Here is a 25,799-nt window from a genome sequence, read left to right as displayed (position 1 = left end):
CTTTTCCTTCTGCGCCAGAACCCATGTAAAAAACGAGACATAGCAAAAACAATTGGGGGGTGAGTATCATATCTTAAGACCCTGTATGCGAGCATGCAGTGTCTAAACCCTGAGTTCTTGCAAATGGGAATGAGCCACTTTTTCCTTATTAAGTGGTATGCAGGACAGAAAAACAAGACATGGCATATATCTTCACTGCTATGATTACATGCCGGGCAGACTGCATTTTCCGATCTTGTCCATTTGCAAGTAAATGCTCTAAGTGGTAAGGTACCATACCTCAACTGCAAATAAAGCTTCCTAGCAAGAGACGGATAAATTACATCAAGAAAGGCCTCTGCTCTTGTTTCTAGTTTTACTAGGAGAAACTCATTAGTGAGTTTCCCCAAAGAGCTTGAACCATGTAAGGTTGCTAATCTCAGCTCCCTTATGCGGCCTCTTAGATCAGATTTAGAAATCCGTGTGCAGGCTACCTCCGGAAATTCCCAGAGATCGGTCCTGCCGATCTTTATGCTGAAAGCCTTAATATGGGATAGCCATGGAATGTTCTTACTTTTAATTAATGGCCAGACCTCTAGGAATTCTTCTCTGAAAGGTGCCAGTTCATGCACCGTCCAGAGCCTTTTCCAGTAGAGTAAGGGTCGGAGAATTGCCAAGTCTTCAATTGGTTCTAGCCCCAGGTCGAGGCGTAGGGGGATGAGCGGGGTACTTACAGGAAGGCCAACGAGTCTTCTCATAAAGCCCTGCTCAGCCAGGGTTAATTTGGCAATGTTTTTATGGCCCCATAACTCCGCCCCGTACAATGAAGCTGTTCTAGCTTGCAATCGGTATATTTCAGCTACTGGAGCTGCTGGTTTATATACCGAGGCTTGCTGGACTTTGCAAAGGCCCCCTGCTATTTGAGACAGCCTCAGCCATGATTTAGCGATTTGAGGTCCCCAATCAAAGTTCTCGGTCAACGTAATTCCAAGGTAGACAAAAGTCCTGACTCTCTCAAGGGGGGAGCCATTTAAGGTAGGATTTGGTCGAGTCTGTTTGGGAGGATTGAAGATCATGAATTTAGTCTTTTCTAAATTAATCTCCAAGCCTCTGGAAGTACAGAATGCCAGGAAACCATCCAAGATGCGCTGGATGCCCGATGATGTTTTAGATATCAGCAAAGTATCATCGGCAAACATCAGAGCGGGCACTCTACCAGTAGCCAATCTTGGGGCGTCATTATTAGGGACATCAGCCAGGTGAGTAACAAGACCATTAATGTATAGGCTGAACAATGTTGGGGCCAAAACGCATCCTTGGCGCACTCCCTTCCTTACGGGAAAACGTGAGGCTAAATCGCCGTGTCTCCCGCATCTAACCTGGGCGTAATTACCACTGTGAAATCTAGTCAAGATATCCAACAGGTAGGGTGGGAGACCCATTTCTGCCAGGACTTCCCATAGTTTTTCTCTTGGGACAAGATCAAAGGCAGCTCGCAGGTCCACAAAGATGAGGTAGAGACTGCCACCCTCTACTCTCACACTTTTCCAATATAGAACCTGGAGCCGGAAGATCTGGTCAATGGTGGAAATCCCAGATCTAAACCCAGCCTGTAATGTAGTCAAGATGTTGTTATCGTCCACCCATTCCTGTATTCTATCCAGGATAATCCTGCCCATTAGTTTCTGGGTGGTGTCAATAAGGCTAATTGGTCTATAATTAGCCGGCTTCAATGGGCAGCCTTTTTTAAATATGGGAACTATCTCCGCGCCCAACCAAGTGTCTGGCAAAACGGCCCCCGTCAAAATGGAATTGAATAGTACCACCAAATACGGGGCCCAGATTTTTGGTTGGGAGCGGAATAAGTCCGGTGGTAATTTATCCAGGCCAGGTGCTTTGTTAGGAAGGAGTTTGTTTATTGCGATTTCAACTTCTTTAAGAGTGATAGCCACAGGAAGTTCTGTCACAGGAGTGGCTACACCCATCAAAGATGGTTGAGGCTGGCAAACATGTGAAGGTGCTAGAATAAAAGGGCGTGGATGGATCTCAACATTAGATATGCTAGAATCAATTCCTCTGGCCAAACTAGACTCGAGAGACATGTCTGTAGCAGAAAGGTCCTCCGAATCCCCATACAGTTCCCCAAAATGGGATTCCCAGACTTGTGGAGCTATGTTAGCAACAAGGGATGGTACTACCCCATTCCCGTCAGAGTTAACAGTGGCCCAAAACGCCTTAGGATCTCTACATATAAGAGCTAATCTTAGATCCTCCCATCTTTGCTCCTCCCAATCCATCTTCCCCCTGGCGATAGCCTTCTTATAGCCTAGACGAAGTTTCTTTATGTTGGTCCTGTCGTTACCTTTGATTGCCGCGAGCAAGTCCTTTTTTGCTTTTCTGCAAGGTTCCTTATACCAGGGGTGTGATCTAGGCTGGTGATGTTTATTTCCCACTGGGTTAAATAGGCCCCTCAGATTATTAACTAAGCGAGTATGGATCTTAGTTGGGTCACTCAAGTTGTCTATACCTACATCCCCCATTGCAGAAAGAGATGGCAAAGCTGTCTGATATACTTGCGCAAGTTTAGCAGGGGATTTCAAAAAATAGGGCCATTTTATTCTCCTCCTATTATTAGAAAGGAGTACCGGGAGTATAGGGCTATTTGAATTGGGAGGAGAGTTAGTTAGACCAAAACTACCCGGTTTCAGAGTCAGAACAAGGGCGTTATGGTCGCTATCTTGCCTGGGGTGGATTTCAAACTCTAATAAATTGCCCCAATGTCTTGCTTCCATTAATATATAGTCGATGTTAGATTTTTGGCCTAGTCTGTTGAACGTGGGATGGCCTGGGCAATCGGGTTCCAATCTCCCATTACAGGCCCTTAGGGAAAGTGCAAGAGTTAGAGATTTAATTTGAAGGACGAGCGGAGTCCAGGCTCTGACAGGAGACATCTGTGGTTCACGTATATGCCAGAACTGGTCTTCTTCGTCTAGCTCGCCCGTATTAGGAGACTCAAGGGGTTCAAATTGGCAGTTAAGGTCGCCTCCTATTATTAATTGCGGTGGGGGGTCTAGAGACAATATAAAATGCTTTAATGCGTCTATTACACCAGATTCTTGGCCATTCTTGACTGGCCTTGAATAGACGTTTATTAAAGCAACCGATGGTTTGTATTTTAGGGTTAGGAGGACGCATTGAACATCCAGGGAGTTAGTTGGAATCACGGTTGCCTGGGCTCCCAAATGGGTCCCTACCCAAGTTGAAAGACCACCCGATGGCCTCCCTCTGCCACTTGTGGTTGCCAAGGTGTCGAAAGTGGCATAACCAATCCTTGAATTTTCTTCGGTGGCCCACGTTTCTTGCATAAGGCAGATGTCATGAATACCTACAAAATCACTCCATTCTAAGTTAGATAACTTGTTTTTTATCCCTGCCACATTCCAAGACAATATTTTTATTCCCTCGCCTAGTGCTCTATTCCTATTTACTGGGTCGCCAGGCGTAGAATCTGTGCAGACTTCAGTTGTTTGAGGGTTTATTGCTGTTGAGGTGCCCAGATGAGGTGCCCAGATGGTTAACATTACACAGAAGATCATCAGGGGGAACAACCAAGTCTTCATGGGTGGTTTGTTTTATTTCCACTCTTGCGATCAGGGGAAAAGATACTGGTAGAGATTCAGGAATTACACTCACATATCTATCCTTTTCTACAGCTGATTGGGCACCCATAGCTTTGTCAGGTTGGGGTACAGGACTCGAGTACACGACTGGTCAGTCCACCTCCTCCAACACACTGAATCTATTTTTTTGAGCAAAAAGCGACAACAAGGGCATATTCTGGGTCTCTTCCACTGATCTAGCGTACAATTTATTTTGGCCCCCTGCCCAGCTCATACCCCTGATCTGTCCTACTCTATGCTGTGGGGCTGGATAGAAATATGACAGATGTAATGGGATGATTTGAGTGTTAGGTCTAAAGGGTGTTCTGTTGCAGATGTAATTTACAGCAAGTGGATGTCTAAAATTGACAATGACACAATTTCCTATGATGGACTTAGGAGTAGGCCCAATCCAATCTAGTCTCCGAACACCCAAAATTTCTCCAGAGATGTTGTAGGGGAGGGGGCTGTTTAAATTGAACCAGTGTATACATTTATTTTTTAGATCCGAGAAATCCTCGTTCTTCCCTTTAGGTAGGGGGGGAACACCAGCAAGCACAACAACATACGGGAGAGATTCAGGTGGCAAGTCAATACAGGGTAATGCAGTGTTAGGTCCCTCAGTAAGAGTATTTCTATGATCTCTAGCTCGACTGTCTGGATATTTTTCCCCCACATTGGTAATCTCCCTCTGTGTTCTGGAATTTTCTGGGTCTGTAGTCCTAGTCAGAGAAATAGTTGCAGCGGGGGCAATCATGTCAACTATTTGAGGGGGAGCAGGGAAGGTTTCAGTGGCGGCGGAAACGTTGTTGTCGGCGAGAACAGGACAAGGGGGGGAGTTTGTGGAGTCTATAGGCTGCTTAGTCTTGCCAAAGCCGGCGTTGTTAATGGTGGAGACCAATCTATCCAACCTAGACAGGAGGGATTTAAAATGGGAACCAAGTAGATGTTCGATATGGGCCTGGAGATCTAAAATCATATGAGTGGCCCACAGAGGAGCCTGCGTGGGGGGCAGGGTAGGAGAACTATCGATCGGTGCAGAGGAATTAAGTAGAAGCTTATTCTTCCTTAGTGTTTTGTTCTTCCTAACCCTAGGTTTCTTGACTAAATTACGAGTCACAGGAGCCTTATTAGGAGGAGAGTGACGCGGGGAGTTGGAAACCTGGAAGGCGTGCGTATCACTAGTAATGGGCTGTGCGCAGGGTAGATCAGCGAAGGAACAAATAAAAGAGGAAGTAAGATCAAGGGCGTTAGTTGTGGCAATTGACACTTCCTCCACTATTTGAGAAGAAGGGGGAATTGCAGGAGTAATTGATAAACGCCGCTCTGTATTTTCTATGGCCGAGGCCACGGCTCCAATTGTCTGCTGCAGCATTTTATCAATAGCTGTCAAGCTTGGGAGGGGTTGCGCAGTTGTAGTCTGTTGCCTAGTTGTTGGGCGTGAGGTAGATAGACTAACATTTTTACCATTGCGTTTCATAGTTACAACCAAAGTGTAAGTACACACAATTGCGCAATATTTTACAGTTGATCCCTTAAGTGTTAGTTGACACAGAGCTGTGAGGGGGGATAACCGATAAGCTTGTAGTTCAGAATGGCGACCGATTCAGACACATAACATAAGTCAGGGATTTCAAAGTGCATATCAGACTTGTGTCACAGTACCTTGAGTGCTGATATATCCAGTTGCGAAAATGTCAGTGGGGTAGCCCGGCCCGGCCTCTTGTGGCCCCTGACGGCCACAGACGGCCCGCCCTCTGCCCGGGCTCAGCCCGGCGACGCCCGCGCGCGTCCGCGAGGCGGAGGGTGAGCTGGGTTTTTGTAGCGCCTCCAGGCGCTGTTGGCGGGCTGAGGGCGGTATCTTCCGCAAAGGGATGGACGCCGGGAATTGTAGTCCCTTCCGACCGCGGCCGCGAGAGTGCCCAACGCGGCGGCGGGAGGGAGACGCAGGCCAGGAACAGCCCACAGCGATGTCGAGACCAGAAGGTTGCTTTCACCACACACCGGCGCTGCCTCAGGTAAGCTCAGGACCCCCGCTCCGCCGAGGGTGAGCTGGGTTTTTGTAGCGCCTCCAGGTGCTGTTGGCGGGCTGAGGGCGGTATCTTCCGCAAAGGGATGGACGCCGGGAATTGTAGTCCCTTCCGACCGCGGCCGCGAGAGTGCCCAACGCGGCGGCGGGAGGGAGACGCAGGCCAGGAACAGCCCACAGCGATGTCGAGACCAGAAGGTTGCTTTCACCCCACACCGGCGCTGCCTCAGGTAAGCTCAGGACCCCCGCTCCGCCGAGGGTGAGCTGGGTTTTTGTAGCGCCTCCAGGCGCTGTTGGCTGGCTGAGGGCGGTATCTTCCGCAAAGGGATGGACGCCGGGAATTGTAGTCCCTTCCGACCGCGGCCGCGAGAGTGCCCAACGCGGCGGCGGGAGGGAGACGCAGGCCAGGAACAGCCCACAGCGATGTCGAGACCAGAAGGTTGCTTTCACCACACACCGGCGCTGCCTCAGGTAAGCTCAGGACCCCCGCTCCGCCGAGGGTGAGCTGGGTTTTTGTAGCGCCTCCAGGCGCTGTTGGCGGGCTGAGGGCGGTATCTTCCGCAAAGGGATGGACGCCGGGAATTGTAGTCCCTTCCGACCGCGGCCGCGAGAGTGCCCAACGCGGCGGCGGGAGGGAGACGCAGGCCAGGAACAGCCCACAGCGATGTCGAGACCAGAAGGTTGCTTTCACCACACACCGGCGCTGCCTCAGGTAAGCTCAGGACCCCCGCTCCGCCGAGGGTGAGCTGGGTTTTTGTAGCGCCTCCAGGCGCTGTTGGCGGGCTGAGGGCGGTATCTTCCGCAAAGGGATGGACGCCGGGAATTGTAGTCCCTTCCGACCGCGGCCGCGAGAGTGCCCAACGCGGCGGCGGGAGGGAGACGCAGGCCAGGAACAGCCCACAGCGATGTCGAGACCAGAAGGTTGCTTTCACCACACACCGGCGCTGCCTCAGGTAAGCTCAGGACCCCCGCTCCGCCGAGGGTGAGCTGGGTTTTTGTAGCGCCTCCAGGCGCTGTTGGCGGGCTGAGGGCGGTATCTTCCGCAAAGGGATGGACGCCGGGAATTGTAGTCCCTTCCGACCGCGGCCGCGAGAGTGCCCAACGCGGCGGCGGGAGGGAGACGCAGGCCAGGAACAGCCCACAGCGATGTCGAGACCAGAAGGTTGCTTTCACCACACACCGGCGCTTACATGCTTTTACATGACAGTATTTGCTAATTGAGGTAAAGGGTTAATGTTCCATTTAGCACTCACTTTTTTTTCTCTCGCCCTGTTCTGTGTGGGAAGGCGGAGTATGCATTGTTGGGCCTCCGCAATGAGTAACTGCAGTACATGCACCTCTTCCTTGAGCGTTGCTCATCCAAGGTGAACAGCAAACACAGGCACTGCAAGCTCAGACTCAGTGGGGCCGATTCACAAAGGGCTTCCACACTCGTTGCCAAGGCCCCGCAGTCCTGGCGAGCGCCCTGCACTCGTCGTTGGGCCTCCGCAATGAGTAACTGCAGTACATGCACCTCTTCCTTCAGCGTTGCTCATCCAAGGTGAACAGCAAACACAGGCACTGCAAACTCAGACTCAGTGGGGCCGATTCACAAAGGGCTTCCACACTCGTTGCCAAGGCCCCGCAGTCCTGGCGAGTGCCCTGCACTCGTCGTTGGGCCTCCGCAATGAGTAACTGCAGTACATGCACCTCTTCCTTCAGCGTTGCTCATCCAAGGTGAACAGCAAACACAGGCACTGCAAACTCAGACTCAGTGGGGCTGATTCACAAAGGGCTTCCACACTCGTTGCCAAGGCCCCGCAGTCCTGGCGAGTGCCCTGCACTCGTCGTTGGGCCTCCGCAATGAGTAACTGCAGTACATGCACCTCTTCCTTCAGCGTTGCTCATCCAAGGTGAACAGCAAACACAGGCACTGCAAACTCAGACTCAGTGGGGCCGATTCACAAAGGGCTTCCACACTCGTTGCCAAGGCCCCGCAGTCCTGGCGAGCGCCCTGCACTCGTTGTTGGGCCTCCGCAATGAGTAACTGCAGTACATGCACCTCTTCCTTGAGAGTTGCTCATCCAAGGTGAACAGCAAACACAGGCACTGCAAACTCAGACTCAGTGGGGCCGATTCACAAAGGGCTTCCACACTCGGGGCCAAGGCCCGCAGCCCTGGCGAGGGCCCTGCACTCATTGTTGGGCCTCCGCAATGAATACCTGCAGGTCATACACCTATTCCTTCAGTGTTGCTAACACAGACACTGCAATCCCAGACTCTCAGTTTCCAGACCTACTATGCTGTGTGTCCTGGTGTAAACACACAGGACTGGGACCAAGTTAGGTCAACACTTACACTTCACTGGGGACTAGGCAGTCTGACACCAGCAAGAATTACAGGCCGAAATCCGATGTGTTCCCATCCAATTTCAGCGCTGCCAGAGACAACTGAAGAACAGCGATGGGCACCAAATACATGCTGGGCTTGCATCCGGTGTCCAGACTGGGAACGAAGACTTATAAAGCTGCTGGTAGATGCCTCGCATACAAAAGTACGTCAGTGCATTTGAAGTGCAAAAGGGGCATCAGATTGATAGAATTATGGGCGTTCTAAAAAATCCTGGTGTTACTGAATAAGTGAATGTAGCAAAAACATTGAGGCCTTGATTAAGAGTATGGCGGTCTGAGGGCTGCCAGACTTGCGTGGGCTCAGCGATAGCAGGCCAGCCACCGCTGCACTGGCTGTCTGACCGCCCCATTTTGAGTTGGACGGTCGGACCACCCTGGGACCACTGATGCCACCAGGCAACTACCGTTCCCTGGAGGTGGTGCCGTGGTCAGAGGCCGCAATATCCAGCGGTCCCACCTAGCATATTACAAGTTTCCTCTCTGCTGTTAGTGACATGGAGGTTTCTACCCCATGTCAACCCTGGCGGAGAGGAAACAAAGAGGCCCTCCATGGCTGCCTGTGCCTCCTCCACTTGTGGATGCACTCAGGGGAGCACAACATGTACCCCCCTATGTACATACACAACAGTTCCTACACTGCATGGACTTTACAGTCCATGCCGTACAGAAACCTTGAGAGGTGTTCCCATTGCGGTGTCTGTTTCAAAGGAACAGCTGCCTTTGAAAGAGCCACCGCCCTGGGAACGCCACGCTGCCTGCCCACCAGACTACAAATAATTTGTAATCTGGAGGGACACAGCGAGTCTTGGCAGTGCGGGGGCGCGGTGGTGGAGTACCGCCCACCCCCGGACTGCCGAAATTTGTAATTGGGCCTTAAGTAGGGAGGTCTGAGGGAAGGAGATGGATGAGATGGTAGTCTGACTTTTTGTGGGGAAATATGGGTCAACAGTGCATCATGACTTTATGAGGCAAATGTCCTTGAATAATTGCATACATTGTTTCATTTTTAAAGGAGTTATTTAAAAGAAACCATTAATAAGTCAGTGTGATTTTAGCCACACTTGCACTCAATGGTATACATGCAATAAAAATGTATTGGTTTGTTTGCTTAAAAAATGCCTATTGCCAAATTCCACTTTAAAAGGTTCAATTAAGCCTCATGTTCATCAATGTTTGTGAACTGTAAAATGGAGATCTTTTTTACATTTCACATGCCTCCTTCTTTCATCCTCTAAAGGACCCGATCACTAGCGAATGCCCTCTCTTTGAAGCCACATAATGTCCGATTAGATATGCATCATGAGGTAATGTGCAGGTGTTTGTTAAAAGTTGCTCTCAAGCTCTCCACAATAACTATTGACCTTTCACTGTATTTAAACGAACAATGCTGCCTGAAAAAAAACTGATTGAAAGGACTCTGTGTTTTCCATTATCCTTGTGAACCTCTTCCAGGTCTGGGAGTGCAGCAGCACCTGACACACCCATATTTCCAGCATCGTGCACGTGCTTGAGTGCATGCATCTGTGTGTGTGAGAGGTGTGGCGTAGCGGCCAGAGTGGCTGACTCCAGAGCGCCGGGCTCACAGTTCGATCCCCGGCGGCAGCTCAGCATCATGTGACTCTGGGCAATAGCTCACTTAGTCTCCCCGACGACCCTCAGCGCCTTGAAACCCTTAAGGTTGATACGTTTGTGCTTTACAAATAGGAATTATTATAAGAATAACTCGTCCCTTTCTTCTCGATTATGCATTTATTCCTCCTCCATTTCACACTTTCTTTTATTTGTCTGTTTGACATTATTCCTCCTTCCAATTATTTTTCTCTGTAACCTACAGCTCTGCCTCTTTCTGTAGGCTTAGCCACTCAGCTCTAGTCCTGCTTCATGTTTTTCTTTTGAAGTGTTTCTTTGCTTTGCCTTAGTCATGGTGATGGGGCACAAAAGGACGAGGGCTGGGTCAAGAAAAGTGCAGTGGGGACATGAGCCCCTGTCGGCCCTGTAAGGGCCAGGACCCACAGCTTTTAAGGGCCAGGGCCCTAGGCCCTCATGGTAGTACAGTCCGGAACTGGCCCAGGGTACGTGCGCCCAGCCCCTTTTATTAGGAGGTTCACTTGACCGGTAACACCTGTGATGGATGGTTGTGGGGGGAGTGTTTAAGCTTGCCCTCAAGTAGTGGCTGGTGGCAACAGATTATTTAGAAACACTAGAATGTGACTAGCCGGTCACTATATCCCTCCCAAACCTTCCTGGTCGCGTCCTGTCCTCTCTGTAGGGCTCGACTCTTCTTCTCATGGAGAGCCTCTCACAGGTATTCTCAGTGTGGACCTCTCAACAGGTCTTATCGTCGTGGACCTCTCACAGGTCTTCTCATCATGGACCTCTCACATGATCTGTCCCTTCCCTGAGGAATCTTCTTGGTGCTCCACTTCATGACTGGAGGAACACCTTTCCTCCTTCGCCTCTTCATCTTCATTTGAGAACGCACTGCTTGCACCTCAAGGATACGCCATGGCGGCATTTGGTCCTGCCCAAAGGTGGACCCAGCATGTTTAGTCACTCCGCGTGACGACATTCTTCTCCTGGTAGGGATCTCTCTCCTGGGCTCCTGCCCGTGCTGTCCGATTTCCATATGCGTACCTCAATGCATCTCTGACCTCATGCTCTGTCTTCCTCTTCTTGGGAGCTCTCCACTGGCCCCCTGCGCTCCCATGCTTCTGGCTTGCATTAGTGTTTGTTCACCAGGGGGCCTGCATGCTGTCTCCTTTCACCTGGGACTTTCCTTGCCTCTGCACTCCGGCCAAATTAATACTGCTCAGTCTCTGGTGAGAAAAACCCAACTCTGGCTGCATTTACAGGGGTAATAACTCTCCTCTGCTGCCTCTGGTGGTACTCCCTTTAGCTGTCATTGTATTCTTGGCGGCTTTCTGGGTGGGGGCCACTCTAGGCTTCCTAGGGCTCCTTGTAGGGGTTAACAGTCACTCCCCCCCAAACGCTGAGCAGTTCACAGGGGGTATGTGGCTCTGTCTAGGCCAGTCTCTTCCTCTGATGCCTGGGAGACGGTGAGCAGCCCACTTCATGCAGACCCAGGTATCTGCACACACAGGTTTTGTGCCCCAGTTCTGCTTCAGCAGGCAGTGCAGGGGTGTCACCACTGGGCCTCTCCTCCTCTCATGGTTACGGGGGCACCAGGGCATCACATACTTACTGGTGACACCTAACCATCGGGAGAGGCATGAAAGTCACTTTTTGGTGCAGTTCACCATGGCTACCACTATGTGGCGCTGCAGCCTTCCATGTGGTTCGGCGCTCTCTCTCTTTAATCGGGGCCTTCCCCCTCAGGAAGCTAGGCCAGCTGCTGCCGGAACATCCTAACATGGTCACCAACCAGGCCTACTCCCTCGTTGGCCACATCTCCATTCACAGCCGGGTGCCGGGACAATCCACAGCAGCCTTCTCGACTCTAGCTGGCCATGCCGTGCTCCTCTCTTTTAGGTGTGGACACAGACGTGTGGGGATGGTGGCAGTGGGAGGGCAGCTGCTCCGCGCTTTTCTGGGATATGCCCAGTGCTTACAGGACTATCTCAGGAGAAAGTATTTTCTTCCATTCTGACAAACAGTCCTACAGGGGAGGGCGCTTCACCCTCCTTTCTCCCCAGGATGGCCGGTAGCAGACAGAGCAACTTGGGGGCACCTATGCAAACAGTGGAAAGTGCATGCCCAGTCCCAACCTCTACCGAACCTCGCGAGGTGTCCTGAGCTCGTTCACTAGTTGGTGGGGACTCCTCCTTACCTCGCTGTCCTTCTGTCCATGCTGCTACTACACAGGCAGGTGACAGCTAGGGCATCCAACTGTGGGGGACAATCAGTCTCTCCCTCTGCCACAGGGATATCAGTACAGCAGCGGCTGTGGGATATGGCTGGTGGACGCCATTGGCTTTACCCTCTGCATAACCTCATTCCTGCCCTGTTTCAGGTGCCATCGTGCAGGCAGCAGGGGCGGGGGTGCCTCAAACTCGGGCCATTACTCCCCCATTCACATCTCTCAGCCACTGGCAGGAAGTACGAGAGGTGCCCTAGACAGGGACTACACCTCCCCCAATAAAACAGCGAGGCAGCTGCCAACACACACACACTGCGTTCGGACCAGCTCATCGCCATTGTATGGGTCAAGGCTGAATTTAGAATAATGACACAGACACCCTGGTTGTTCTATCCATAACTGGCACAGGGCATTTGAGCCCGGCCCCTTTTATTGGCAGGGTCACCTGACCAGTGACACTTGTGATGGATGGGTGTGGGGTGAGTGTTTGAGCCTGCCCTCGAGGAGTGGCTGGTAATAAACACATTAATTAGAAACACTAGAATGTGACCAGCCGGTCACTACAGGCCCCAATCTTCTGAGGCCATAAGTGGAGAGCATTATTCAGAGGCCTGAATTGAAGGAGGGTGGTAACAGAGGACCTGTCAAAAAATAATGGATGCCCCAGTCACACCACTGGCTACAACACTCTGTAAGTAGAGTTTCCAAGATGGCAGGTATACTGCCTGCAGAGCCCACGCTGGCTTTGCCAGGATTCAATGTTAAATCCATCAGGCAAAGCAGTGGATCAGCCGCCTGACCTAAAGTGACTAACCCATCACTATGTCTGGCGGTGCCTCCAGCAGGTCACCACGTAAATGGTGGAGGACTTTCACTGCAAAGTAAATTTGAGTTACTAATATCCTGGAAACCAGCACTCAGCATGATAGGGAGACCACATGTGGGCAGTCATTTTCTGTTCCAAGTATAGGGTACATTTGCAGGGTCTACATTCGGTGTGAAACTCTGTCAGGCAGGAATAGCATTAGTAGATTTTCATTCCGAGGTTTACACCCCCTCTCCCACCATGGCTTCTCCCGCTTTAATGAAGAAGCCTCCACCATAACGGCAGACAACTAAGGGGCTAATTTATATCTTGGCGGTATGTATACCATGTCGCAATGGTAATAGAGTATACATACCGCCAAGATATAGGTTTGCCCATCCAATTTTGATGCAGGTGGATTTTAATTTTGGCTATGGTTGTGTCTACTCCATCACCCCCATAGCCAAATGTTTCTGACAGCCCAACATGGTAAGAGCCGTCAGAGAAATGGCTATATGTCCACTCACCCAATTACGATGGGCGGACAAATAGCCATTTTTTTACCATCAGTCTCTGCCGGCCAAACCCTGGCAGTAAGGGAGAGTTAAAAAGGAATGCTCCCCCGTAAAAACTGTTTAATGCTGGGCTCCTTCATGTAGCAGGAGTCATGCGCCAAACAACGAAGAGCAGCGACAGGAACCGCTGTGATAACGGTTCCTGCCAATGCATTATAAATGACCGCCTGCTTGGAGGTCATGTATCAGTATGGCAGGCGGTCCCGCCACCCGCCGGATGGGGTAATTTACTCCATTGCCCTGGTGAACGAAGGGCCATTCCCCAATATATGAATCAGCCTCTAAGCATTGTATTGTAATATTTATATAGCGCTTACTACCCGTTTGTGGGTCTCTAAAGCACTTGCCGACATGGGCAGCATGCTACACCATTTTGGTGTATGGTTGGAAGGATGCTGTCTTTGTTTTGATCTTATATTGGATCAATGTCATGCCATGCGGGATGACCACCAAGATTTGTGATGCAACACTAAGCTTAGCACTGTGGTGGTTGAAGTGTGAGACACAGAGGCACAGTTTATGGGTTTCACTAAGCTGGCAGCCTGAGCAGCTCTGCAGGCCCCTTTATGGCATGCCTTAAGATCACTTTCCAGTAATTTGGTGACCGCATAGTGTTGTCCGTTCTGAGATTTTTGTGTATGGTCGTGCGAAGGCATAGTTTGGAGGGAGAGATGGTCAGGCACATTTTCAGGAGACCATTGGCAGGAGGTATAAATCATTCAGCATTGCAGATGGAAAATCTGCTGTTGAAACTCTAAATCAAGCTCCTGTTCACTGCTCTGAAAGCATTTACATCACACCAATCATCCAGACACGCCGAAACGTGTCTGTGTTTGTTAAACATTCTTGATGGATGTCTGTCTTTCGCCACAGTCATGTTTAAAGTGGCAGTGTCTAACGAGTAGGACTTTATACTGAGCTTTTAATTGGACTCCTGGGACCTTAAAAATGTGCATCCCTTAGAGGGTAAACACAGAGAAGGTTGTGGGGGAGGGGTCAAAGGAGAGCACAGCGATGCTAGGATGGAGACCGGGTGAATGCAGGCGATCATGGGAAATGTACAGGAAGTATGTCCCCAGGGCTACAAGAAACGTGGGCAGAAGCACACGTGCTGTGAACAGCCACATGGCGAATTCCTCGAAAGCAGAAGTAGAACCGCCGGAAATTATTACATCTCCCAATAACTTGCCAACAGAGCTGGGGCAGAGTCCGTAGCATGTCGGATGCGTCTCAAACGTTGGAGGGCAAGGCGACAGAATGAACCACAAGTCAAGTGCCACTTAAAGGCAGATAAAGTCTCGTTAGGTGCCTCTGAAGGGCTACCGGCCGGTAGGACTGGGACAGAGAGAGTCACATGAAAAGAACCACTGACAGATTAGTAGGGCTGCGGTAGAGTAAGCCACGACACAGGCGCCTCTGAAAGGCCGGTTAGACTGGAGAAGAATCATGTGTTAGGCATCTGTGAACGGCCCAAAGGGCTGGGCCAGTGGGAGTCACTCCAGGCTCTTTCATCATCTAAGACCATAATTTTACACTAAAGGGAGTTTTGCAGGTAAGAACATGATTAGAGAAGTCTGGGTTCTGAAAGAAAGAGTATTTAGATTATTTCTAGCTGACTTGTCAATCTCAAACATTGCTTTGTCAGCTTCTTTGTCATTGGTATAGCGCCTAGCTGCCACAAATATCCACATATGGCCCAAGCAATGGCTAGTGGCTAAGATTAATTCAAGCTTTCCATCCCTTACATGGTCGTTGTTGCAGTTAACGCCCTAAGTGCAATGGGAATGGCCAGACATGGATCCTGTGCTCACTGTGCCACTGGAATCAAGCTACACCCGGCTGATGAGTCCTTCTCAGGGCGGAACTGGTTCTGGTTTGCTTGTATACAATAAAACGCACACCGCTGCCGACTACAGTGCAATCTCAGCAGGAGGTCCCGGAGTGGCATTATATCCTTAAAGTAAACTGCAAGCTTTTTGTATTAACAGTGTACACAAGGCGAGTTCTAAATAAATACCATTGGAGTTTGTGTTTATGGTTGAGTGGCAGTGGACAAGATAAAGAGGATGGTCATGTGTGTAGGCATGTCCCCGGGGAGGAGGGAAGACCAGTTAATGATGGAGACTGAGTCTGTCACTACTAGACTCTAAAACTACCATCCCTGAAAATATGTTCCCTCATCTTGGTTGTCTTTTGAGCCATGCAGTGGATTCAGTCAGGATCTTAATTGTCTCGTGGATGATCACTGTCACACTGACGCCGAACTAGTATCCCTGCCCTGTGGCTCCAACTAAAACATCAACCAGAGGACACATCTTATATGCTGGTTCATCATTTCAGAGCCCTGTAATTAAGGAGTAACACTGCTGTATGAGCATGTACGATTTGCCAAGCTCTTGTGTCTGAGGCCTGTGAGTGCAAAGGTTCTGAGCATTGAAGTAGAGAGTGACTCCGCTGTGATGTAGTGTTCTTTAAAGAGACGTGTCTATTGCTTGTTTTTTGTCTTTTCGTTCTAGTTGGAACAGGGTTGGGGCTGTCCTCATGGATATCAGAATGTCACTGCATATCTTTGGTTCATTCCTTTTTCTACTTCTTTATCTCCAAAGCGATGGTGACCTATTAGGGTGTGACAAGAACAATCTATCTGAGTTGGTGATTTTGCTAGTCACACATACAATGGGGGCTGGTCACAATGGCTTTGCAGCTAATGCAGCTGGTTTTGAAGTTGGTGCAAGCTGGCAAGAGGACGTCTACTGCCACAACAGCACCATAATGGATGGAATGCTTGAATGAATCTCAGCCCATGGCAATCGCTCGGGCGGCATCCAAGTTCACAGTTTTTCCCCTACCATGCCACCTTAGTTTGGACCCAGCCATATATAAGTCAGTTTTGACCCACCCCCATTGGTAACGGCCCAGCCCAAACTGCCAATCCGGGTCCTCCCTGAACCAGAAAACAGAGTTTTACCTTCTCTCTCTTTTCATCATACAGCAGTCCCAAAATGAGCATCAATCTGATTTTGATTATATTACATTAACTTGCTTTCCTACCTTCAGCTGCACAAAAGGCATAGTTTGCCTGGTGCATGTTTGAGAATAAGGTCTTGAGCACTAGCAGGATGCTCCACTGATAGGTAATGGCCGGTGAAAGCTTAATGCTGACAACGGCCTTGGTACTTAGATTACTAGCAATGGCAGTAAAATTTTAGCCAGAATGCGATATGTGTATATATCCTGTGGGGAGCGAATGGCCTCGTATGTGCTGATAATGTACCATAGTGGGTCAAAGGATTGCTGCTGAGACTTGTTATGTGGATGTGTGGCCTTTCATCCTTCTGGAGACAAAAAAAGTGCGGTCCCGAGTAAGAAATTCACACATGGTTCCCACGTCATCCAATACCCCCAAGCACACACCCCCACCCCTACCCCAAACGTTCGTCCAGATCCGCTCTTATTAACTTACCACTGAAACAGGTCACCTCTTGACTTCGATAGTGAGAGCCTCATTTATGTAAAGTGACACATTGCTGGGCAAAAACAGCGATGCGTCACTTTTCATTGCACCATCCTTACGACACAATGGATGCACCATATTTACAATACGGCACTAAACGGTGCAAAGGATTTATAGATACATCAGGAATTCTGACATATCTGGTGGTGCAAAAATGATGTATTGCTGGAGTGTGTCTGAAAACTGACGCAACCCCAGCAATGCGTCATAACCCATGGGCGAGTCCCATGTGAAAAGACCTGCGTCAATCCTTATGCCTGCTTGAAGCAGGTGTAAGGATTGTGATGCAGTCAAGTCGTAGAAGTAACGTAGTGAAATCTCATAAATTTCACCGCGCCACTTCTATAATGCTTTTTTACGGGGGAACGGCCACCCTGCATACATTATACCTGACGTAGGTATAATGTAGCACAGGCCTTTACAAAGTGGCACATCTGCCTAGATGTGTCACTTTGTAAATTGGGCCCAGTGTGATGCAATGATTACGCCACTGCAGCTTCACAAAAAAGTGATGGAAGGGCAGCGCAAGCCCTTCATAAATAGGAGCCTGAATTTCTACCCTGCTCTTGTAAACAACAAGTCTCCTCCATGATGCGTCGTCTCCACAAGTCTTGTGCTGCTGACGTGCGCACTTTAAGATGTCAGCACAACGTCTGGTGATGCTATGATTGTTAAATTCCATGATAAGCTGTCATCACACTACATGCATAAACCCATGAAATGGGACTGTAGTCCTCTACCAGGATGAAGGGCATGCAGGATAGGTTCAGGACTGGACTCTATCAAAGACAGTCCTAGGACGTCACACTCATGCTAGATCAGCATGAGACTGGGGTCAAAAACCAGATGCTCACAATTTGGCCACACAGGGCACGGGATCTGACCGTACCCCATGCATGTGACATTCTCGTCCCAAAATCCACCTTGTAGAAGTACACCAGTGGTAACTGTGAATTCTTTAGAGCTACAAATTAAGGTCCTCTAAGTGGTATAAATCTGAGAGTTATTTTCTAGATATTAAAAGCTAAAATCCCTTCCAGAACACTCAAGCTGTCAATTAGTCTGAGATAGACTTTGTGAGCTAGATAGATGGAAACATAGCATAGCACCTGGTAATTTAGCTGCAGTTGTATAATGTAAAGCTGTGGTTTTATCAAGACATTAGCCAGAAGGATTCTCCCCAGAGTGCTTCAACAGAAGTAATCAAATGTTACTCAGATGTCACCAAGTAGGGTCCACCGAAGACCAGCAGAGAGCAATCAAAGAGAAGCGATTTATAGAGGGATTTTTAAGTTACATTTACCAATGAGTGTTGGCTGGTGAGAGTTACTCAGAATGGTAATGATTGTGCTCAAGTTTTACTTGCAGTTAAGAGGTTGGGATTTCATGGTAGTGGCTTGTAGGGTAGGAGAGAACTGTTAGAATGTAACATGTGAGGTATGTACAAGGATGTACAATGGGATTACCAAGTGCAGTCCACCCTACCGAAGTATATGAGATCCCAAGCAGCAGCTCTTTACTCTGATTACAGTGTGAAATCCACCAGAATTGTACAGTTGAGAGTTAATAAGTGTAAGTGTCCCCCAACGCGACACAGCTGAAAGTTACTTAGTATAGTAATGGGTGTTCCTGAGAGTTAGTCACAGGCAGGAAGTCTGGTTCTTCTGAGAGCAGTGTGAAGTGTTGGAGAGCAGTTTAACATTTTCAAGTTAGGTATATGCAAGGTGTTACACGTCGTTTAAGAAAAACCTTTGATCGGTCAGACAGACGTAACTGTGAGTTTCGGAGGTACCAAAAAAAGCTTACATTGATGTATATAGTTTTATTTAAAAAATGTGGTTCTGCAGGAATTTGCCCATATATTGTGTTTTTGGTGAACACTGTTTGGTTTTATATCTATTGTAAATTGGATCCTAGGCTGCCACGGAGTGACAGAAGGCAAACACAGTTGTTGCTAGCCAAGGAGCTGTGTCTTGTCCACTCCCTGTTGGTGAAAGTCATGCCCTGGGACATCTGGTACTGGGGAAGGAGAAAGACATGACTTGTTGGGACTGGTTAAGCTTGTGGCTCTAGAGTGGCATACTTGAATCCTACGAGGAGTTGGATCATGCCGCCCCCATTTTGTTTGTTTTTTCTTCCTCTTCATTAACTTTACACTTAGCAAAGCCGTCAACACTTTTAACTTGTGAAATGTCAAACTTTGCATTTCGCTCTGGTCTTGCTAAGAGGTAGCCACTGCTGTGGTGGTAGCAACATTTTTTAATTCCAATCCAAGCACCAAACGACTATCTAAGTTGTGACCCACCGTAGTCCAGAGCTCTCTCCCATTTTCCTTTTTCAAGTACCAGCATTGATTGTCTGTAGGGGAGAAGTAAGGAGGATCTACAGTGAGGACCTCGCCCCTCCTACCTAGAGTAAGGGACAAGTGTTGGTATCTGGCTTTCTTGTAAATCCAGGTGGTACAGTGATCTGCAAGGCACATGATGTAGAAGAGCTTTCCTTCCTTACTGTCCCAATAATACTAAGGGCAGTATTAGATTTTCTTCTGACCATGTGTTGGGCATAAGTATAGACAGTGGCCACCTTTGTGAGTAATAGCGTGACCCTTACGTTGTGAGCTTTCAACAGAACCCTCTGATTATTTTGGCAATGGTCAGGATTCTTCCATAACCGCGAGAACTTGACTCCCTACCCCAACAGGTCTTTGTGCTCATTTTAGGCTTAAATCTAGTCTCTTGCACTTTTGTATACCTACCTTGCAGACGAGAGATCCATGAAAGCTGCCCTCCTGATTCCAGTGCCAGAACAGGGTGCGTAGGAGACGCCATCTGTTGTTGCTGCGGTTTACTACCTATGGAGAGAATCTGAGGCTAGTTGCCAGCTTTACTTGCTGCCTCGTTTCTCACTGCCGAAACCACAAGGCTGCTGCTTTGCCTTCTGCGTGTTGTCTTCCCATGGCTTGTTGATTCCTTTGTGAGCTGTCTGCTGAGATAAGGGGGCTCCACTTTGAGACGCCATCCCCAAAGCTTACACTCTCGCTGACTGGTGAGTAGTTCCTATGCTGTTCGTGAAAGTCAATACTTGACTTACCACCTTTGATGAGTCACAACCGAAGATTATGCCAATGCTGTTGCCCCTGGGAACAATGCTGCTCTCTCGAGGGTTGAGTCCTTCTACAGAGTCAAGTTCTGCCTTTGAGAATTCCCACTTTGAAGATTTTGTGGGTTTGGCCCATTGGGCTGGCAAATCAATCAGACCCTAGTCCACAAATATTTGAAATATTACTTATTCATTAAAGCTTCCTATGCACTGGCTAGAGAAACTATTTTTGGCTCTTCTGACTCCAATCATTCCAAGCCCATCCACAAAGATGCCTTACTATCTGGCTTTAGATGATCAATATTTTCAGTCTGGTGTATAATTTGCCCCATTTATTACTATATCTGTCACCTCAACCTCTTACTTTGGCCCCCAAGAATTCCCTTGAATTAAGCTTGTAAAGAAAATAAGTTTATAGATAAATATATAAGGAATGTTTGCTTCTTCATTCCTGTCATCTTGTTTGTGTATTGTACCATCTTCAATCCACTGGCATCTCATTTGACCTTGGCATTGACTGTTTGTCCCTGCTGTCCCTTGAATAGGAGAATCTTAGGCTTATTGACTACAAGTGTTCACGCAGTTGACATCATTGTATGCAAGATATCACTGTGTTTGCATGGCTGCTACTCTTGTTGGTCCACGCACAGCCAGTCAAGGGTGGCATTGCAATGCTATAACATCATCAAATACACAAATGGTGATGGAGGGAATGTTGGCAATTTGTCTAACTACTGGAAGTCTTTTATATTAGCATTTCAACCCATCATTCTTTCGCCCACCATGCCACCTCAGATAAGATCAAGCCATATGCAAATCAGCTTTGCTCCTGCTCCAATAGGAACAGCCCTGCACAAACTGCCAAGCCAGTTCTTCTCTTACCCGGAACACAAGCAACCCTAGACCAGTTTTGCCCTGACTGGGCTCATCAGTTGAGAGTATCTTAGTTTCAGTGGCACAGTAGACAGGGATCCACGTCTGTGCCTACCCTAAGCCACTCAGAGCATTCACACAAAAGGTGATGGGAGAAATCTGTTTAACTGCTGGCAATCGCTCACTCAGGTACCAAATCAAACCCATTAGTCTTTTGCCTACCATGCCATGTCAGATTAGACTCAGCCATATGCAAATCAGCCCATGTCCTGCTCCAATAGGAACAGTCCAACACAAACTGCCATGCCAGCTCTTCTCTGAACCAGAACACAAGCAACCCAAGATCAGTTTCACCCTGATTGAGGCTCATCAGTCAGGTCTAGCTTGGTTCCATTACCACAGTGGGTGAAAGACCGATGTCTAGATCACTTAGGTTATTACATCAAGCGCACAAATGGTGATGGTAGGAAAGTTTGCAATCTCTCTAACTACTGGCAACCGCTCTGGGTAGGATTCCAACCCATCTTTCTTTTGTCCACAATGCTACCTCTGAACAGACCCAGACATATATAAATCAGCATTCATCCTGCTCCAGTAAGAACAATCCTGCCAAGCAAAATCTTCTTTGAACCTGAACACAAGCAATCCAAGAGGGGTATACCCACGGCCACTTAGGCTGTTACATCAAGCACACTAAAAGTGACTGGAGGAGTTCTTGCAATTTCTCTAACCACTGCCAATAGCTCAGGGTAGCATTCCAACCCATTAATCGTTTGTCCACCTCAGATTAGACTCAGCCGTATGCAAATCAGTCTTGCTCCTTCTCCAATAGGAACAGGTCTGCATAATCTGCCATGCCATCTCTCTTCTGATCTGGAATGCAAGCAACCTAAGACCAGTTTCTCCCTGATTGGGTCTCATCAGTTAGGGGCAGCTTGGTTCCAGTGGTACAGTGAGCAAGGGAGGGAAATGTTCCTGTGTGGCGCACTAATGTATGTCAAAGATATCTTAAAAGTAATCCTGGTCAGGGTGTGCAGGCCTTAGTTTGTTTTCTTCCACTAAACACACAGGAATGTATATTTAACTGTTTTAAAGCATAAGAATAGTCCCAGGGCGAACAGGCCATAGTGTCAGTCTTCACTACAATTTATCAAATAAACACACTAATTGTGATAATTTCACACCAGCATTCGTTTAAAGTAAGTTTTTAGAAATTAAAAAATCTATGGAACTACATCAAGTTCCTGAACATAAAATCTTGCAGTTAATGGTCAGTCTAAATCATTTGAATGCTACTTCGTGGCAGCATTAGTACAAAAAAAAACCTCAATGCATTTAAGACCTACCAGGTACTTCATCAGGGGGAACGTGCTGTAAATAAATGAACACGTATTTGTGTAACACGTTTTGGAGATATACTATTCTAACTCTAGATCCACTATATTTGGGCAAAGCATGTTTATAGGAGTCCCTAATGTGCACTCAAAGAAATATAAATAAGATATATAATTCACCCCCATGTCCAACGTAGTGTATGTGAATCGGAATAGAATATGTAAATGGCAAGTGCCCTGATTTGGACCAGACTACTGGAAGCCCAGGGGACTAGTCTCTCAGAAATATTGGTAAGTTGTGTGATTTGAACTTCTCTAGACCCTTCAGTCCTTTAGAGGTGCCAGCCAAGATCCATGATCTTAGTACAACTCTCTCAACTACCACAGCGAGCAATTTCATGTCTCTGATTTTAGGTAGGCTAGTCCATAATCCCTCTAAATGGGTGTCTTACTTTATAAAAAAGACCACTGAACACAAAGTCCAGTAGAAGCTGACCAATGATGATTGTCTTTTTTCACGTAAACTGCACCTGCATGCAAGAACAGCACCAAATGCAAACTTTCCAACATGTGATAACCTTCTACTGGGGGAAGAAGACTGTCCAACCAAGCCACAAAGAACTTCTGATGTCCCAAGTTATTCTTCCAAGGTACAGGTAAAATTCCTGCTGAAAATACTCTTCTTCCAAGGTGCAAGGAGCAATCTGCTGACAGGTACTTTTTTTCCCACGGTGCTAGGCAATGTCTTTTGCAAATGTTTTTCTTCCAGGATGCGAGCTGGGGAATCCACTTCTCCCAAGTCAAGGTGTGAGGAACTGCCTGTTGCAAACACCGTAGTTTCAAAGTGAGAGCAACTACATGCTGCTTAAAACGCCATTCTTCCAACATGGAAGGAATGTACTGTCTGTTGAAATCCACCACTCCCAAGGTGCAAGCGAATGTGTGTCTGTTGCAAACACCCATCCATCCAGGTAAGAGAACTGTCTACCGGCAAGTATGAGTGGTGAAAGCCTACACGTGCCGAAGATTAAGAAGAGCGGAACCAGTTGAAGAAAGGAAGCTGAAACAAAGCACGGAACTTGGCACAGCCTTTCGGGCATCTTGTTGAAACTTGCAGGAGACAGCAGTCTTAGCCCATAATAGAACTTCCTGCGGCACCTATTCATTTATATAATCATGGCCCTGGCATGTTAACATAGTGTTTCGATGACAGCTTACCTGAGCCGGGACGTAGGGCAGACAGGGAGTGCCGAGGAGAGTCGGTCTGGGATCCCGCCCACGTGGTTGTGTGTGTAATGGAGGTGGTTCCCATGGCTTCCCTACACAGGCGCCATATTGTTCTGCGTTGACGGAAGCCGAGAGGCTGACCTCACGCTCTGGCACGAGGCCAGTGGCTGTGCGCGAGCCTGCAAGCGTGACTGGAGAATGGGAGCAGGGAGGTGGCCTTGGAGGCGACTCTGTGCTGAGACAGATAATATTCTGTTGCTAAATAGCGCATGGTGCGGAGCGAAGGTTGCCACATTTCCAAGAGAAAAATACCGGCCATTTGTTGTTTTATGAGTCTGCTAAGACCTGGACCTGATACTAAAAATGACAGTAAACAAAACCACCGTGTGTATACTATTGTAACATGACTTTTACTCTTTGTTTACTTTAATTATTAGTCATGGATCATAAATGCAGCGCTCGAAAACATTCAGAAGTGTTTTCTAATTATCTTTGTTGTTTGAAGTATGTACAGATATAGGCTAAAAATACCGGATTTAGGAACATCAATCTGTTGTTTTACATCTTTAACCGATGGTCAAATCACGCAGACAGAAGGGTGAGCTACCTGTAGAGACAACACTAAGAGAAGTTATGCAGGTACATTGGCACAGGTGTGAGAGGGAGCGATGACTGCAGTAACAGGCGTGATACAGGCACATGAGGGAGTGCGCCTAGCGGGGGACCGCAGAAACAGAAGTGAAGCTAGCACAGGTGTGAAAGGGAGCTCCCTGCAGGACCTCAGATACAAAGTGACACAGTCACTGGCACAGATGTGCAAGGAGCTCCCAGTAGGGAACACAGTAACAGAAGTGGTGGGAGCTAAACGCAGAGACCACAGTTACAAAGTGACACAGGCCCTGGGGCAAGTGTGAGAGGGAGCTGCCTGTAGAGAGCACAGTAACAGAAGTGATACTAGCACTAGCAGATGTGTGAAAGGGAGCTACCTATAGAGACCACAGTTAAGCGATACAGGCGCAAGGACGGGTGTGAGAGGGAGCTGCCAGTAGAGACAACAGTAACAGGAGTGATACAAGCACAGATGTAAGAGGGAGCTCATTGCAGAGACCACTGTTACAAAGTGACATGCAGAGGTGCCCGAGGGAGCTCCTGACAAAGACCCCACTAACAAACGTGACTCGGGCACTGCCACAGTTGTGAAAGAGAGCTCCTAGCAAAGACTGCAGTTACAAAGGGATAATAGCCCCAGGGCCATATTATACAAAGTGCACGGGGGGTGCAACGGGCAAGTGAGCCTGCTTTGCGCGCACCTGTGCGCACTTTGGTTTTGCAGAAAGGGCCGTAGATGCTTGTACGAGCCTTTCTGTAATACAGATATATCTGGTGCACATGGAGCTAAAGCGTTGTCACCAGAGGGAGTTACCTCATTTGCATGGGCCATGGCCCCATGCAAATGAGTGAATCCCTTTGCCTCTGTGCCGTGCCATAGTATAGACACACGTGCAGAGGCAAAGAAGCTGTCAGTGCGCCCCCTGATGGCAACCCCTTTTGAGGGAGGGAAAGGAGGTCTCAGGGACCCCTCAGACATCCTCTTGCAGGCAGATGCAGTCACACACTGCACCCGCCTGCAAGCGGATCCCTAATCCCCTTAATAGTGCAGTTGGGATGCCGCCTGCACAGTGAAACAAGGAGCGACTGCATTTCACTTGAATGTGCTGCCCCCAGGGCAGCACGGCTTCACGGCTGCATTGGGGGCAGGGAATTCAACATAAAATATGGCGCACTCGCCTTGTTAGCATCGAGCACACTTTTTGAAAGGCGCACTCTGCACTAACAAGGAGAATGCACCATCCTCTATAATACACCCCCAGGTGTCTGGGGGTGCCTCCAGAAGACACTGCAGTGACAAAAGTGACACACTCATTCATGAGAGGGAGATCCCAAAAACCACAGCAGTAACAGGAGTGACTACAGGTGTAAGAGAGAGCTCCCAGAAGAGTCATCCTTTACTCTAGTGATAGATGAACTAGAACAGGAGTAAAAGGGCACTCTCAGCAGTGAGAGCAGTGACAAAGGTGGTACAAGAACTGGCACAGGTGTGAAAGAGTGCACCCACTAGAAACCACACTAACATAAGTAATACAGGCACAGGTGCGAGAGGGAGCCCCCAGGTGAGAGTGCAGTTACAGATTGACACTGCCGCAGCGCTCAGGGAGCTCCTGTCAGAGACCACAGTTACAAAGTGACACAGGCATAGGAGTGAGAGGGAGCTCCCAGCTGAGAGCGCAGTTACAAAGTAATACAGGCACAGGTGTGAGAGGGAGCTCCCGGCAGAGACCGCAGTTACAACGTGACACAGGCATAGGAGTGAGAGGGAGCTCCCAGCTGAGAGCGCAGTTACAAAGTGATACAGGCACAGGTGTGAGAGGGAGCTCCCGGCAGAGACCGCAGTTACAACGTGACACAGGCATAGGAGTGAGAGGGAGCTCCCAGCTGAG

The 25,799-nt window shown here is 48.5% G+C and overlaps 1 protein-coding gene across 2 annotated transcripts in view; it reads left to right on the top strand.

Moving 5' to 3' along the window:
* The window catches only part of LOC146868234 (collagen alpha-1(XII) chain-like), a 324,949-nt gene that overhangs the window by 129,671 nt on the left and 169,479 nt on the right, over positions 1-25,799 (top strand). The window lies entirely within an intron of this gene.

The sequence above is a fragment of the Triturus cristatus genome, chromosome 1_2, assembly GCF_964204655.1.
Source record: "Triturus cristatus chromosome 1_2, aTriCri1.1, whole genome shotgun sequence".
NCBI classification, from domain to species: domain Eukaryota; kingdom Metazoa; phylum Chordata; class Amphibia; order Caudata; family Salamandridae; genus Triturus; species Triturus cristatus.
This window is presented reverse-complemented; position numbering and strand designations above follow the sequence as displayed.